A 13,192-nucleotide genomic window follows, 5' to 3' on the forward strand; every position below is an offset into this window, starting at 1 on the left:
TTTTGGTTATACTTGTGCGTTGATACCTTCCGCGGGCAGCACATAACAGCGTGGCGGGCCGCCATTTGGTGACCCCTGTATATAAACTATAGAAGTGTTCGATATAATTTGTGTCAAATTATTTACAATAAATTTTTTCACAGAAAAAATTAATGTAAAGCGAAACCATAGATAGAAGTTATGTCCTACAATTTTAACTAGGCTACAAAGTTTCGCTTCAGTAGGCTATCACGTGCCCCTAGTCGCCAATGCCCCATTTCAGCAAATGCCATCGCCTCACAACTTGTGAAAAATGGAGTGCACAGAACGAGAGACTGTGAATCAGACAAGTCCGTCCTCAAGGAAATGACGGACCACTGGAAGGTCCCAACACCTGTCGAGGGCAACATCTCTGGTGAGTTTATCCTAGAGGAATTTGCCTCCGCCCTCCAGCACCTAAAGCCAGGCAAATCCACGGGCCTTGACCACCTATGCCCGGAACTAATACTCCAAGCTGCCCCCACTATGAAGTCCTGGTTAAAAGACTTCCTTTCCTGCTGCTTGCGTCACCTGCGCATCCCAAGAATCTGGAGAAGAGCCCTAGTGGTTGCAGTCCCAAAGCCGAAGAAGCCCCCAGGGGATCCGAAGAGCTACCGTCCCATCTCTCTGGTCTGTATCTCCTTCAAGATACTCGAGAGACTTATCTACGCCCGTGTCGAACCGATAATAGACCCTCAGCTCCCTCGGGAACAAGCCGGTTTTTGCCACGGAAGATCAACCCTAGACCAGGTCACTCTGATGACACAAGACATCGAGGACAGCTTCTTGGCAAAAAAGAAGGCTGGCGCCGTGTTTGTCGATCTCACGGCTGCCTACGACACTGTATGGCACAGCGGCCTTACCTGCAAACTATTCCGTCTCCTTTCTGACAGGCACATGGTCCATATGATTATGGAACTTGTGCAAAACCGCAGCTTTACCCTTTCCACCGGTAGCGGCCGACGAAGTAGACTACGTCGATTCAGGAACGGCGTCCCACAGGGCTCTGTCCTGGCTCCCCCCCCCCAACACTTACATCTATGACCTGCCTGACACCATCTCTAGGAAGTCTGCTTACGCAGACGACCTGGCTCTCCTACATTCAGCCGGAGATTGGCAGTCAATGAAGAGGAACCTATGCAAGGGCATGTCAACTATATTGTAACATATCTTCAAAAATGGAAGCTACAGCTCAGCAAGGCAAAGACAGTGTCGGCGGCCTTCCATCTAAAAAACAAAGGAAGCAAAACGTGAGATCAACATTAGGCTACCACCAATGACGAACGCCTGCCATACTGCGCCGAACCCACCTACCTTGGCGTAACTCTGGACAGGTCACTCACGTACCGACGACACCTGGAGTCACTGCGCAAAAAACTGTCTGCGCGCGTTGCACTTTTGAGGCGGCTGGTGGGTTCCGGCTGGGGAGCTGACGCGAAAACCCTAAAAAACTAAAATTGCAAAAAGAACGTTTAAAATGAATTAAGAATACAAATAACTTTAATTGGTAGACTCTAATGCAAATTAGCCTACTGCGTTTCAGCTTCAGCATATCAACTATTCTTACGTAAAGAATTGTAGAGTTTAATTTTTGCTAAAGTGTTAAAACTAAAATTTCATTTCTTTTACATTAAAGGAGTATAACACAACCTTAGCCTGATGCCTTTTAGCTTCACTTTTTATAGGTTCAAGATTTGAGAAACACAATCCTAAAAAAATGTACAGTAGACAGTCACTAAGAATAGGGGAGGCCAGTGGATGTCGATGGGGGAGGCAGACAAGTTGGTTGTTTATCATAAATGAATGACTGGTTAACTATTGCGGTTTAACCTACTATTAGTTAACTTGGCACTAACGTGCTCTTTTAGATTAATCATAGGAATAAGACCAGAACTCGGCGAGGATGTAATTTAGTAAACACTCATTTTGAAGAAGTCAGACAAACAAAAGAACTTAATTGAGCAACATCAGGCCACAATTTCATTGTGATGGAATTTGATAGAGAGTTCACTTTGTTGTGGGCCGCTATTACATACAAAGCCAAACATCGTTCATCGAGTTCTTTCGACACATCATTGTTCTCTTGTCAGGAATAACAATACTGAAGTTTAGCTACATCTAAATGATCTAATGAACAACAAGACAATTACAGTTCAGAAATTTATCAAAACAAGCACAGTGATACCTTTGAACTGCGCAACCTTGTTATCATCTAGAAAAATAATTAGTCAAAAACTGCACAGCAGAACGGCAAAGAACAGAAAACTTGAGGCGTTACAGATAGGCACATATACGAAAAATTAATCAGAACAAGCAGAGCAAAGAACGAGCAGCAAACAGAACTTCCTGTAAGTTGAGACGCTTGCAGACAACCATGCCTTTACCGAACACAAAATAAATAGTTTTAAAAAAGGTATCTTAATTATTACAATAGACCAATATTACAATATTAAACAATACTTATTATTATTATAATATCTTAATTATCAAAAATGTTACCAAAATTGTCATAATGTTTTTTAGTTCTTACACGCAAAGAAACTTTGGAAAGATTGATGACGTAGTTTGTTGGGGTATCAAACGTTGAACAATCGATAAATAGTCGAATAGTTTTACTTGTGAGATGATAGATGAAATGCTTGAACTAACGAAAGGTTCTTCACCACTTCCAGCAAATACAGAAATCAAATTCTGAACAGCAGACGTCTTCGTCGATTCAAAATAAATATACAGTACTACTTGCAACAGCTACTTCACAATTGGCAATAACTTTTACTATATATTCAATATCGGCTGAAACTCTACAATCGTTTTCAACATAACTTACTTTTCATTACAACTTTTATCCTCATAATACACAATTCTCAACACAACTCTAATATCAGTGATCAAATCACGCGGCTATTCATAACAAGTGTACTTGGACCAGAAGCTTCCAGAGACTAGGGTAATATTATATCACAAGAATTCGTTCTTCTGGTCAACGAGTCCAAGAAGTGTCCAGAATGTTACGTACTCTACACACACTTTCTAAAAGCAGATTTCACAATAACAAATTGCGTAACTAAAGTTTATTATTGGTCAACAATCGTCGAAACACCACAACACAATTTTGCAATAAAACAGTTCACCTATTCTCAAACAAAAATGTAGCCCATACCGCTGGACTACGCATATTGATTGTGACAGACGGGTTACGAGTTTTCAAGATGCTTTGCAAAATACTTGAAAACAAAACTAAAACCTCTTCCTCTTGTTTTCTATAGATGTCGAACCGTAAGAAGATCACAGTGACAATTGTTGTGGCACTTATTTATGTGGCCTACCGTTTCAAAGCGGTTTCATTTCTGTCTTATCTTCATGGCAATGAAGAATATCCATATCCTTTACCTCGATTGACAAACGAAGAAACAGTTGAAAAAGAAGCTTTGAATCCAGATTCTCAATATTTTGGGATGATTTTCAAGCCCACTTACGGTATACCTGTAAGAAAAACAAACAAGTTCTTCTTTGAAGCATTTATCAATGGCTTACCTCATTGGTTATCATATTTTCCTGCTTTGTCAGAAGATTTTGAAAAGTATGCAAAGCTTAATCCAAGCAAGAATTCAGCATGTTTCACATCATCTGCATTGCTGATCTGGCTCGACAATCGGACAACGTATTATGTTGGCGACATTTTCAAAATTCGCTTGCAAGCGAAAGACTTTTTAAATCGTAACAAAACTTTTGGTGGAGATTACTTTCGAGCAAGATTACTTAATTAAAGATATTTCAAAAAAAAGTCAGACAAACTCCATTGAAAGACGGAATTCCATGTACGGTTGTAGACCATTGCGATGGAACATACACAATAGAAGCAATTTTGTCTATGGAAGGTACTTTTATGGTCGAAAGAACTCTTGTTCTCTCTGTCGAGGGAATTTCTCGGCTTCATGAATGGACTGCTGGACGAATCCACCAAGGCTTTACTTTTATGGCTGATCTGTCATCTCAAGAAAGTGTACATTGCAATGTTGATCTTCCGTTGTACGACAAGTAAGTTTGTAGAGCCTACAACAGACTGCTGACCATAATTTTCGTGATGCATTGCAGTTTGTCTATTATTTAAGCTTATGTTACTAATTAGAATAAACATTTGTGATTTGTGAATATTAAATATTGTGTAGCCTACTATTTATGAATTACTTAGAATTATGTAAATATGTATTAGAACCAGGCCTACTTGTAAAATACTAGAATGAGATAACAATAAGTTTTGCTTTTTTTTCTAAATCATTATGCAGAATATACAGTTTTTTCTAGAGCAACTGCAAAACTAGAGCATAGGGTATACTGAATTTAAAAGCCATTTTATGAAAGCAGCGGTGACTGCACTGTTAACTTTTCTTTTAGATACAAAGACAAGGACCTTTGCGATTACAGCAATCCCAGAAATGGAAAACCATGGTTTTGTGAGTGTCCGCCGTCTGGAATTTGCTTTCCAATTGAATTCATGCAGAACGTGGATCACCACGTTAACAAGCCATTCGATATTACTTCAGAATTGTCCAATCAATACAAAACTGTTATTCGATCAAGAATGGTTGTAAAACGATCACCTTTGGAAAACCCCCAACAACATCGACTCAGAAAAATCATTTGACAATAGAATCCTCAGATCATCAGGTTATAGTAATCATGGTCGATGGGTGTCGCTAGAGCATAATCACAACCACGCTTCCCTTCAAGATTCCATTGCTTGCTTCCACAACAAAGTCGTGTATATGTTTGGCGACTCAACTATGAGACAATTCTTTAATCTTGATCAAAAACATTTCCAGTTAGATTTAAAAATTTCTAACCAGACAACTTATTGGTTTCGACTGCGAATGGGACGAAATGCAGCAAGAAACATCACAATATTCATGCGAAGGCACGGACCTCCTGTTAACAATCCGGGTACAACCGATTCCACGCCTTACATATGTGACTCATTTGGAGGAATTCAAATGGGAGGCAAAGATGTTGTTGTTTTGTTGAACTTGGGCTTACATTTGCTCCAATTTGATGTAAATTTTTATCTTCATCGTCTTAGGGGAATCACAGCAGCCATAATTAAACATTTGAAAAGGTTTCCAGATACTAAAATCATCATAAAAGGAATGAATGTGTCCAACATATCTGGCCGACCTTTTGAATGGTTGATTTATAGATACGATGTTTTATTGCGTGAGACTTTCAAAGATCTAAAAAGTGTTGTTTTTGTTGATCTGCATGGTATGACATCTTTATGGCCGCTCACAGCAGATTGTCATCCTCCTCCACCCCTTTTAATGCAACAGGCATTATTAATCTTCAGTTATATTTGTGATTAAAATATTTATCCATTTTTCGTACTCACTATAGTCACTTTGTATTGTCTCTTTCTATCGTTTATACCTAGTTTTTTAATTTTGTGATCTTTTTTCGCATTAGAAATCATAAGAATTTGTAAAGCGAACTTAGCTAATTGCTTCTGCTCAATGGTGCCACTACTAGTGTTTTTCCTCTAGATCTAGTGTTTTTGGATTGCATCTAGTGTTTTAGTGTTTTCTTTTTCGCTATCTAGTGTTTTTAGCGCTATGTTGGCGTGCATAAGTTTGAACAGAGTTCAAATTAGCCCTACCTATGGTTTTGCTTGGCGGCATCAATGTGTTTGTAGTGCTTTTGAAAGTGGACAAGTTTTTTGTCCGGTTGCACCCAATGATGACTAAATTTGAGATATTTAGCATAAATAATTCAAAAATACACGAAAATAACTGTGAAAAGTGTTTGTGGCGCTCGAGAGCTGTTTTCTCTGACATAACGCGCGTCACTTCACTGACGTCAAGTCGGATTCTAGAACCATCCTCTCCAATTAACAAATACCGCGTGCTCTCGGAATGCAGTCTTGTAATCAATTTTTGCATTATGCCTGAATCGCATTTTTACTCCTTCGTCGTATGAGCTGTTCTTCCGGACTATATGTTTGGGCATGGTGTCATCAGCCACTCGACAGTCTCGTCATCCAGGGCCTTTAGTCCAAGCGTTCCATGTGGTGGTTGATGGATTGGGCAATCATGGACGACATGATCTACTGTCTGGTCTGTGGCGCCACACTCGCATCCCGGTGAGGAAGCCAGGCCCCATCTGCACATGTCTGAACGAAAGCGACCGACGCCGGTTCGTAGGCGGTTAAGCCGGACCCACGCAAGTCTTGCGAGGGACATTTCCGATTTACTGTACTTCATCGACACGTAGATCTACTGTTGTGTTGCGTTATATGGTCGCGTGTAGAACTTTCGATGCTTGTGGCTGCGCCTTTCCAATCAAAACTAGAGTTCTTTTTAAGAAACTGAAACTATGATCCCAGGTTGTAATCAAGGATGTGGCTTGTAGAAAGTAGCTTGTAGGATGTAGCTGGTGAAATGTAACCTGTAAGATGCAATTTGTAAAAGGTAATATGTAAAATTCTATTTGAATACAAGATGCAATTGTAAATAAAAGTGAAAACGAAGTTCTTCCATTCCGAAGTTAAAGTTCTTTCATTTGTAATGAAGTTAACAATGTAGTAGGCCAGTATGCTGAACTAAGTTTTGGTAGTGGAGTTATTAGTCGTTCGGTGTTTTCATTTTTGGTGTGTTTGGATTCTGTTCTTCGGAAGTTAGAAGCTGAGTTAATAAATAACGCAGCCTTGAAGAACTCTACTTGTGATCAAGCATTATTCTGTTAAGTTCAGTCGACAAACAAGGCAGTAGAGAAGTAGACTTCGTGTCCCGGTCATTCCTCGCCAGTTATGCCCAGGAACGTCGCCGTCCTCATTGACGGCTGTATCATGTATAATAATGAGCGCGCGTGTTGACTGCCGCGTCCGCTACACATTTATGGTGACCCCAACGTGATATGCTAACTGTGAATTAATAACGTGGTTTAACTGTGAATTGACTGACTGTAAACTGATCATTGGTTGCACTGGATTATTCTGGATTATATCACGGATTACGACAAGCCCTGCCTTTCATCGCACGCTCCTTCAACGACGACGCCGTGGGATTCAAGTTAAGTGACATTAATTCATGATGTTTGAATACTATTTTTACGTTACCATAGTGGCCATAAGCCTCTTAATCTCCCTCGTCGTTGTCGTCTTTGGTCGTCGCCTCACTCGTGGCTCGCGATCGGGGCGTTTTGACAGCAATGATGACAACGTGTTTCGCCCCCGCTCGGACGACTCCCTCCAGACACTGGACTGTGGTGTCTGCAGGCATTCTAGGCCCTGCGGCATGTCATTGCCGAGGTAGTTTGAAACGGACTTACCCCTTTGGATCGATTTAGTCGAAAGCTTCTTTAGAAATAGGACCATTGATGATACTGACGAACGATATGACTTAGTTACACACGCACTGAGCAAGTTGCCGACCGACGTTAGGCGCATTTTAGCCGCGCATGCGGATGATAATTTGGAGACGTTGGCGCGCCGAGCGGATGAAATTGTTAAATTTCAAACGGCGACGATGCCGCTGTACAGGGTCCACGCAGCCTTTCCTCGCAGGCAGATGAAGTGGGGACCATCAGCTTAAACTCCGCCGCGATGCTTCGGCTCTACGACCCGTATACGAATCTAACTTTTCTTATTGACACTGGTAGTAGTCTAAGCATACTTCCTTGCCGTTCCTTTAATCGTGCTAAACCTCTAGTGTTCTCACCGCCGTGAACGGCTCGCCCATTCAGGTGTTCGGTAGCGTGCGCAAGCGGCTCTCACTCGGTCTACCCGTCGAATTTGAATGGACTTTAAAGCTCGCTGATCTACCTGTACCCATAATAGGCATAGACTTTTTGTTACATTTTGGCCTGTCCATTGATATCCCTAATAGACGTCTGATCATGCCGAATCGTGATAACCATGTTAATTGCGTGCGACACGCAGCACCCTCTAGCGGATTGAAAGGCGAAGATGCCAACGCTGCCGAGCTGGGCGCCTACGCATTCTTTTAACGTCGAGTTCCCGAAGGTTTTTGCTTTGGAAAACTATCATCGTCCGTCTAAACACGAAACGTGTCATCACATTCTCACTTCTGGTCTTCCCACAGCGTCGCGCGTGCGCAGGTTATCGCCTGAAAAGTTAATACATCTGCGCGAGGAGATACAGCACCTCTTAGATCTCGGTTTCATTCGCCCTTTTAACTCTCCCTGGGCCTCTCTTGTTCACATGGTCCCAAAAGGGGACACAGGTACAGGTCGCTACCGCATCACGGGGGACTATAGAAATCTCAACCGTCAGACCCGGCGCGACACTTATCCGCTACCCTTCTTGCACGATTTTGTCGACGCGTTGCATGGTTCTGCTATCTTCTCTAGTTTGGATTTGTTCAAATCTTATCATCAAATTCGTGTCGCCGAACGGGACATTCCAAAAACTGCCATCGTTACGCCCATTGCCAGCTTCGAATTCTGTAAATTAAGCATGGGTCTGTGTAATGCAAGCCAAACGTTTCAACGCTTCATGAACGAGGTTTTGCGTGGATTGGACTTCGTGTTTTGCTATGTCGACGATGTGTTAATCTTCTCCAAAAATAAGGAAAAACATGTGATCCACCTGAGGGCAGTTTTTTGACGCCTGACTCACTACAGGCTCATTCTGAATAAGGGAAAATGTGTGTTTGGTGTTCCGAAAGTAAAATTCTTAGGTCACGAAGTCAACTTTGAAGGCATTCAACCCCTTTCCGGAAAGGTGGAAGCTATCCAGAAGTTTCAACGCCCACTCCAAGCGGCAGCTCAGGAGGTATCTTGGCATGGTAAACTTCTATCGTAAATTCATTTCCGACTGTGCACGGCTCTTGCAGCCGCCACACGGCATCTTAACTTCTAAGCTATCCGGTCAGAAACTGATACCCTGGACTGACGATACAACTTCAGCCTTTGATAGGTCTAAGGAAGGTTTAAAGAGCATTTCACTGTATCAAGCGTATCCAGCCCCCGACGCCGCGACGTGTCTCGTCGTAGATGCATCTTCCGCTGCCGTCGGTGCCGTGGTCCAACAGAAAATCGATGGCAAACAGAAGCCCATTGCTTTCTTTTCCAAATGTCTGGATAATACTCAGCGCCGCTACTCTACGTTCGACCGTGAGTTGTTAGCTATATACCTCGCCTTAAGGCACTTCAAGTACTTCCTGGATGACTAGGGAACTGTGTTCCGAAAGCTTGCGCAACTTACTATTGCCACAGCAAACTCGCAGCATCAGGCTAAGACAGATCGTTTAAATCTACCTTGTGAAGTAAGCTACGATCATGCTGCTAAAAGCGAAACTCAATCAATTGCAACTTCCTGGAAGGTCGCAAGTTCGCCATATTTACGGATCACAAACCTCTCATCACCGCCTTCAAGGGTACGCTAGCCCATGCTACAGGTATAGGCAGTCTCGACATTTCTCTTATATTTCGGAATTCACGTCTGATTTACAGTATATAAAGGGAGAAGATAACGTTGTAGCTGACTGTTTAAGCCGTCCCCAGATAAACGCTATCTTCGAAAACTTTCCGGGTATTGACTTACTCAAACTAGCCATTGAGCAGGAGAATGACAAATCAGTGGCTGAATTCTACCCGACCACGGGGTCTCCTTAATTTGCGACATCAGTACCGGGAGGTACCGACCTCTAGTGCCCAAGTTGTACAGACCCCTCGTGTTTCAAACGTTACACAACTTGGCCCATTCGGGAATTAGAGCAACCCGTAATCTTGTAGCTGAACGGTTCGTCTGGCCGAAAATGAGATCCGATTTACTGCAATGGTGTAGGGAATGCTTGCCCTGTCAGCAGACTAAAATAGGACGCCATAACGTTGCCCCACTGCAGCACTATAACGCTCCTGATGCTCTTTTCTCACATGTGCACGTCGATCTGGTAGGACCCCTTCCGAATTCAGGTGGATATTGTTACATCGTAACCGCCATCGATAGATTCACTCGCTGGCCGGAAGCCATACCCCTGCCAGAGTTCAGCGCGAAGGTCTGTGCCGACGCATTCATACTGCATTGGGTCTCCAGGTTCGGAGCCCTCCGCGTAATATCATCGGATTGTGGTAGGAAATTCACCTCTGTCCTATGGCACGAGATGGCCACATTCTTGGGAAGTAAGATTGTGCACACCAAGGCATATCACCCTGGGTCCAACGGCATCAATGAACGTTTCAACCGGAGTCTAAAAATTTTTTTAAAAACTCAGCACAACCCCGCTGTCTGGTGTAGCAATCTGGGTCTCGTTATGTTAGGACTGCGTTCTGCGCTGAAAAAAGACCTATCCTGTTCGGCCGCGCAAATGACTATGGGCACTTCACTAAGACTTCCCGGCAAATTCTTCGATGCTCGTGACGGGGAGGACATTCAACACTCACTGTATGCTCAGAACCTGTCATACTTCGTGCAAACACTTCGCTATACTAGCCCTAGGGATCTTAATAAGCGAACCACCTTTCTAGACGACGCCCTGTTCTCATGCACGCACGTGTTGGTCCGAACGGACAGAGTGTTGGCCAGTCTACAACGATCATATCAAGGACCGTATCTCATCCTCAACCGCAATGATAAGTACTTCACCCTGAGCATCAATGGCAGGACTGACACGGTATCGATCGATAGACTTAAAGCCGCGGTGCTTCACCCCATAGTAGGAATAGAGAACTCGAAGGCGCTCTCGCCTCAAACCGGACCTGGTCCCACCGTAGAACACGGATATGCACAACGCTCCGGGGCCCCGCTTGTGGACGTTGGCGAGCTTTATTGCAGTTCCGTCGTCTCCCGTGCCGGTAGGAACATCGTCGCGCCCGCATACTTGAAACACTTTGATCTATCTTAACCAGCTCTCCGTCCTGGGCACGACGTGAAACTGCATCCATTCATTCCATCTTTCTTTAGCTAGTCACCGTTCTTGCATACAGTTATCAAATTAATTACAGTGGCTCTCCGTCCTGGGCATGACGTAAAAACTGCAACCATTCCTTAGTCCTGGGTAAGACTTGAAACTGCATACATTTCCTCAGTTAATCACTCCCTCGTGTAGCAGTTCCCTGCTCTGTAGTTGTCTTTAGGAGCTGCGCTTCCCTCATATAGGCGTGCGACGCAGAACACTTCCTTTACATAGTACCTTGTTATAATCCTTGTCTGACCACTGGTCATCCGGAGGTCAGTTTGTTCACGTCGCGCCTTGTTCATCTTTGTAGCCACAGTTAGGAACTTGCTTAAGGTGGGGCTTATACGCTGATTGTCTTCGCTGGCGTGTCGTCTCAGCGGGTTGCACTTAATGTGTATCTTCTAGGTTTCACTGTCCGTCTAATTAAGCGTCGCTGTGAAGCCACAGTCTTCAACGACATGTCATGCATATAACCGACATGTTGTTCGCAGCCACTTGTTCGCCGCTTCCTGCACTGTTGGACTAGTTCCTCATGTAGTCGCTTCGTATAGCTATTATGCTGAGTCAGTATCTGTACTTGCAGGTTGTCCTGAGGCTGGGCACTTCTTGCCTCGTCGCTCCCCCTGGCTTGTCTGCCGGCGCTACTGTCCTCGTCTGGTTTAATTAAAACGGTTGTCCGCTTTTTTACCTTCCCCATTTAGATAGATTCCCATCCTGCTGTCGTGACGCTTTGCTTTCGCGCCACGGTGTGTGGCAGTTCGGGCAGTTGCTTCGTCCGGCCGCTGTGCGATTTGCTTCCCCGTGTCGCAGAGAGAGGACGCTCTGTGCCCTCTGACATGCTTCGTCAATTTTCACAACTTAAGCCTCGTGCACTGCACTTAGACATTAACTGCTGCCGCAGTGTTTACTTGTAATAACCGTAGCGGTTAGATTGTCATTGCGTAGCGTTTAGATTGTGTTTCTCATTGTCAATAATTGTAACCTTCCACATTTTTTGTGTTATTTAGAAATCATCGTGGCCGGATGTCAGCTGCACGAGACCTTTGCTTCGACCGACCGTCAGAGCCGACCAGCCGCGCCTCAAGGACAGAGGGACTGTTAGCGCTCGCGCCGTGCGGAGGAGAGCCGACCCCATTCTTATTTTTAATGTATACCGTGTTGTCGATTTAATTTAGACATTACCTTGTTATATATATACATACTGCGTCTTGTACTTGCACGTTTCTTCCGCCTCACATTTTTTGCTTCAGGCACCTTCATCAGAAGCCAAACGGTTTGCCCCGTTTGCCTTCTTGCGGTGGTGTCTGTGGCACTCGAGAGCTATTTTCTCTGACGTAACGCGCGTCACTTCACTGACCTCAAGTCAGATTCTAGAACCTTTCTCTCCAATTAACAAATACCGCGTGCTTTCGGAATGCAGTCTTGTAATCAATTTTTACATTATGCCTGAATCGCATTTCTACTGTACTTCATCGACACGTAGATCTACTGTTGTGTTGCGTTATATGGTCGCGTGTAGAACTTTCGATGCTTGTGGCTGCGCCTTTCCAATCAAAACTAGAGTTCTTTTTAAGAAACTGAAACTATGATCCCAGGTTGTAATCAAGGATGTGGCTTGTAGAAAGTAGCTTGTAGGATGTGGCTGGTGAAATGTAACCTGTAAGATGCAATTTGTAAAAGATAATATGTAAAATTCTATTTGAATACAAGATGCAATTGTAAATGAAAGTGAAAACGAAGTTCTTCCATTCCGAAGTTAAAGTTCTTTTCTTTGTAAGGAAGTTAACAATGTAGTAGGCCAGTATGCTGAACTAAGTTTTGGTAGTGGATTTATTAGTCGTTCGGTGTTTTCATTTTTGGTGTGTTTGGATTCTGTTTTTCGGAAGTTAGAAGCTGAGTTAATAAATAACGCAGCCTTGCAGAACTCTACTTGTGATCAAGCATTACTCTGTTAAGTTCAATCGACAAACAAGGCAGTAGAGAAGTAGACTTCGTGTCCCGGTCATTCCTCGCCAGTTATGCCCAGGAATGTCGCCGTCCTCATTGACGGCTGTATATGAGCGCGCGTGTTGACTGCCACGTCCGCTACATGTTCAAAGTAGTCCCATCTTATGGTAGGCTACGCGTAGTCGCTTACATTTCGGCTGTGGAATATATTGGTAAACGACAAGGGACCATTTTATTTTGCTTCTGCAACCTTTCCACTCGGGCTTTGAAAGTAAAACACAAGGGCCTTATCCAAACAGGTTATTTGTGCAGCTTAAATT

General features: G+C 43.5%; 1 pseudogene across 1 annotated transcript; it reads left to right on the forward strand.

Annotated features, from left to right (window-relative positions):
• The first annotated feature begins 3,164 nt into the window (after nucleotides 1-3,164).
• LOC145785557 (NXPE family member 3-like) lies at nucleotides 3,165-6,590 on the forward strand (annotated as a pseudogene). The gene is made up of 2 exons (XR_014291191.1): nucleotides 3,165-4,056; nucleotides 4,414-6,590. The product of XR_014291191.1 is annotated as an NXPE family member 3-like (transcript).
• Nucleotides 6,591-13,192: the final 6,602 nt, after the last annotated feature.

Source organism: Aplidium turbinatum, chromosome 16 (genome assembly GCF_918807975.1).
Source record: "Aplidium turbinatum chromosome 16, kaAplTurb1.1, whole genome shotgun sequence".
Taxonomy (NCBI): Eukaryota; Metazoa; Chordata; class Ascidiacea; order Aplousobranchia; family Polyclinidae; genus Aplidium; species Aplidium turbinatum.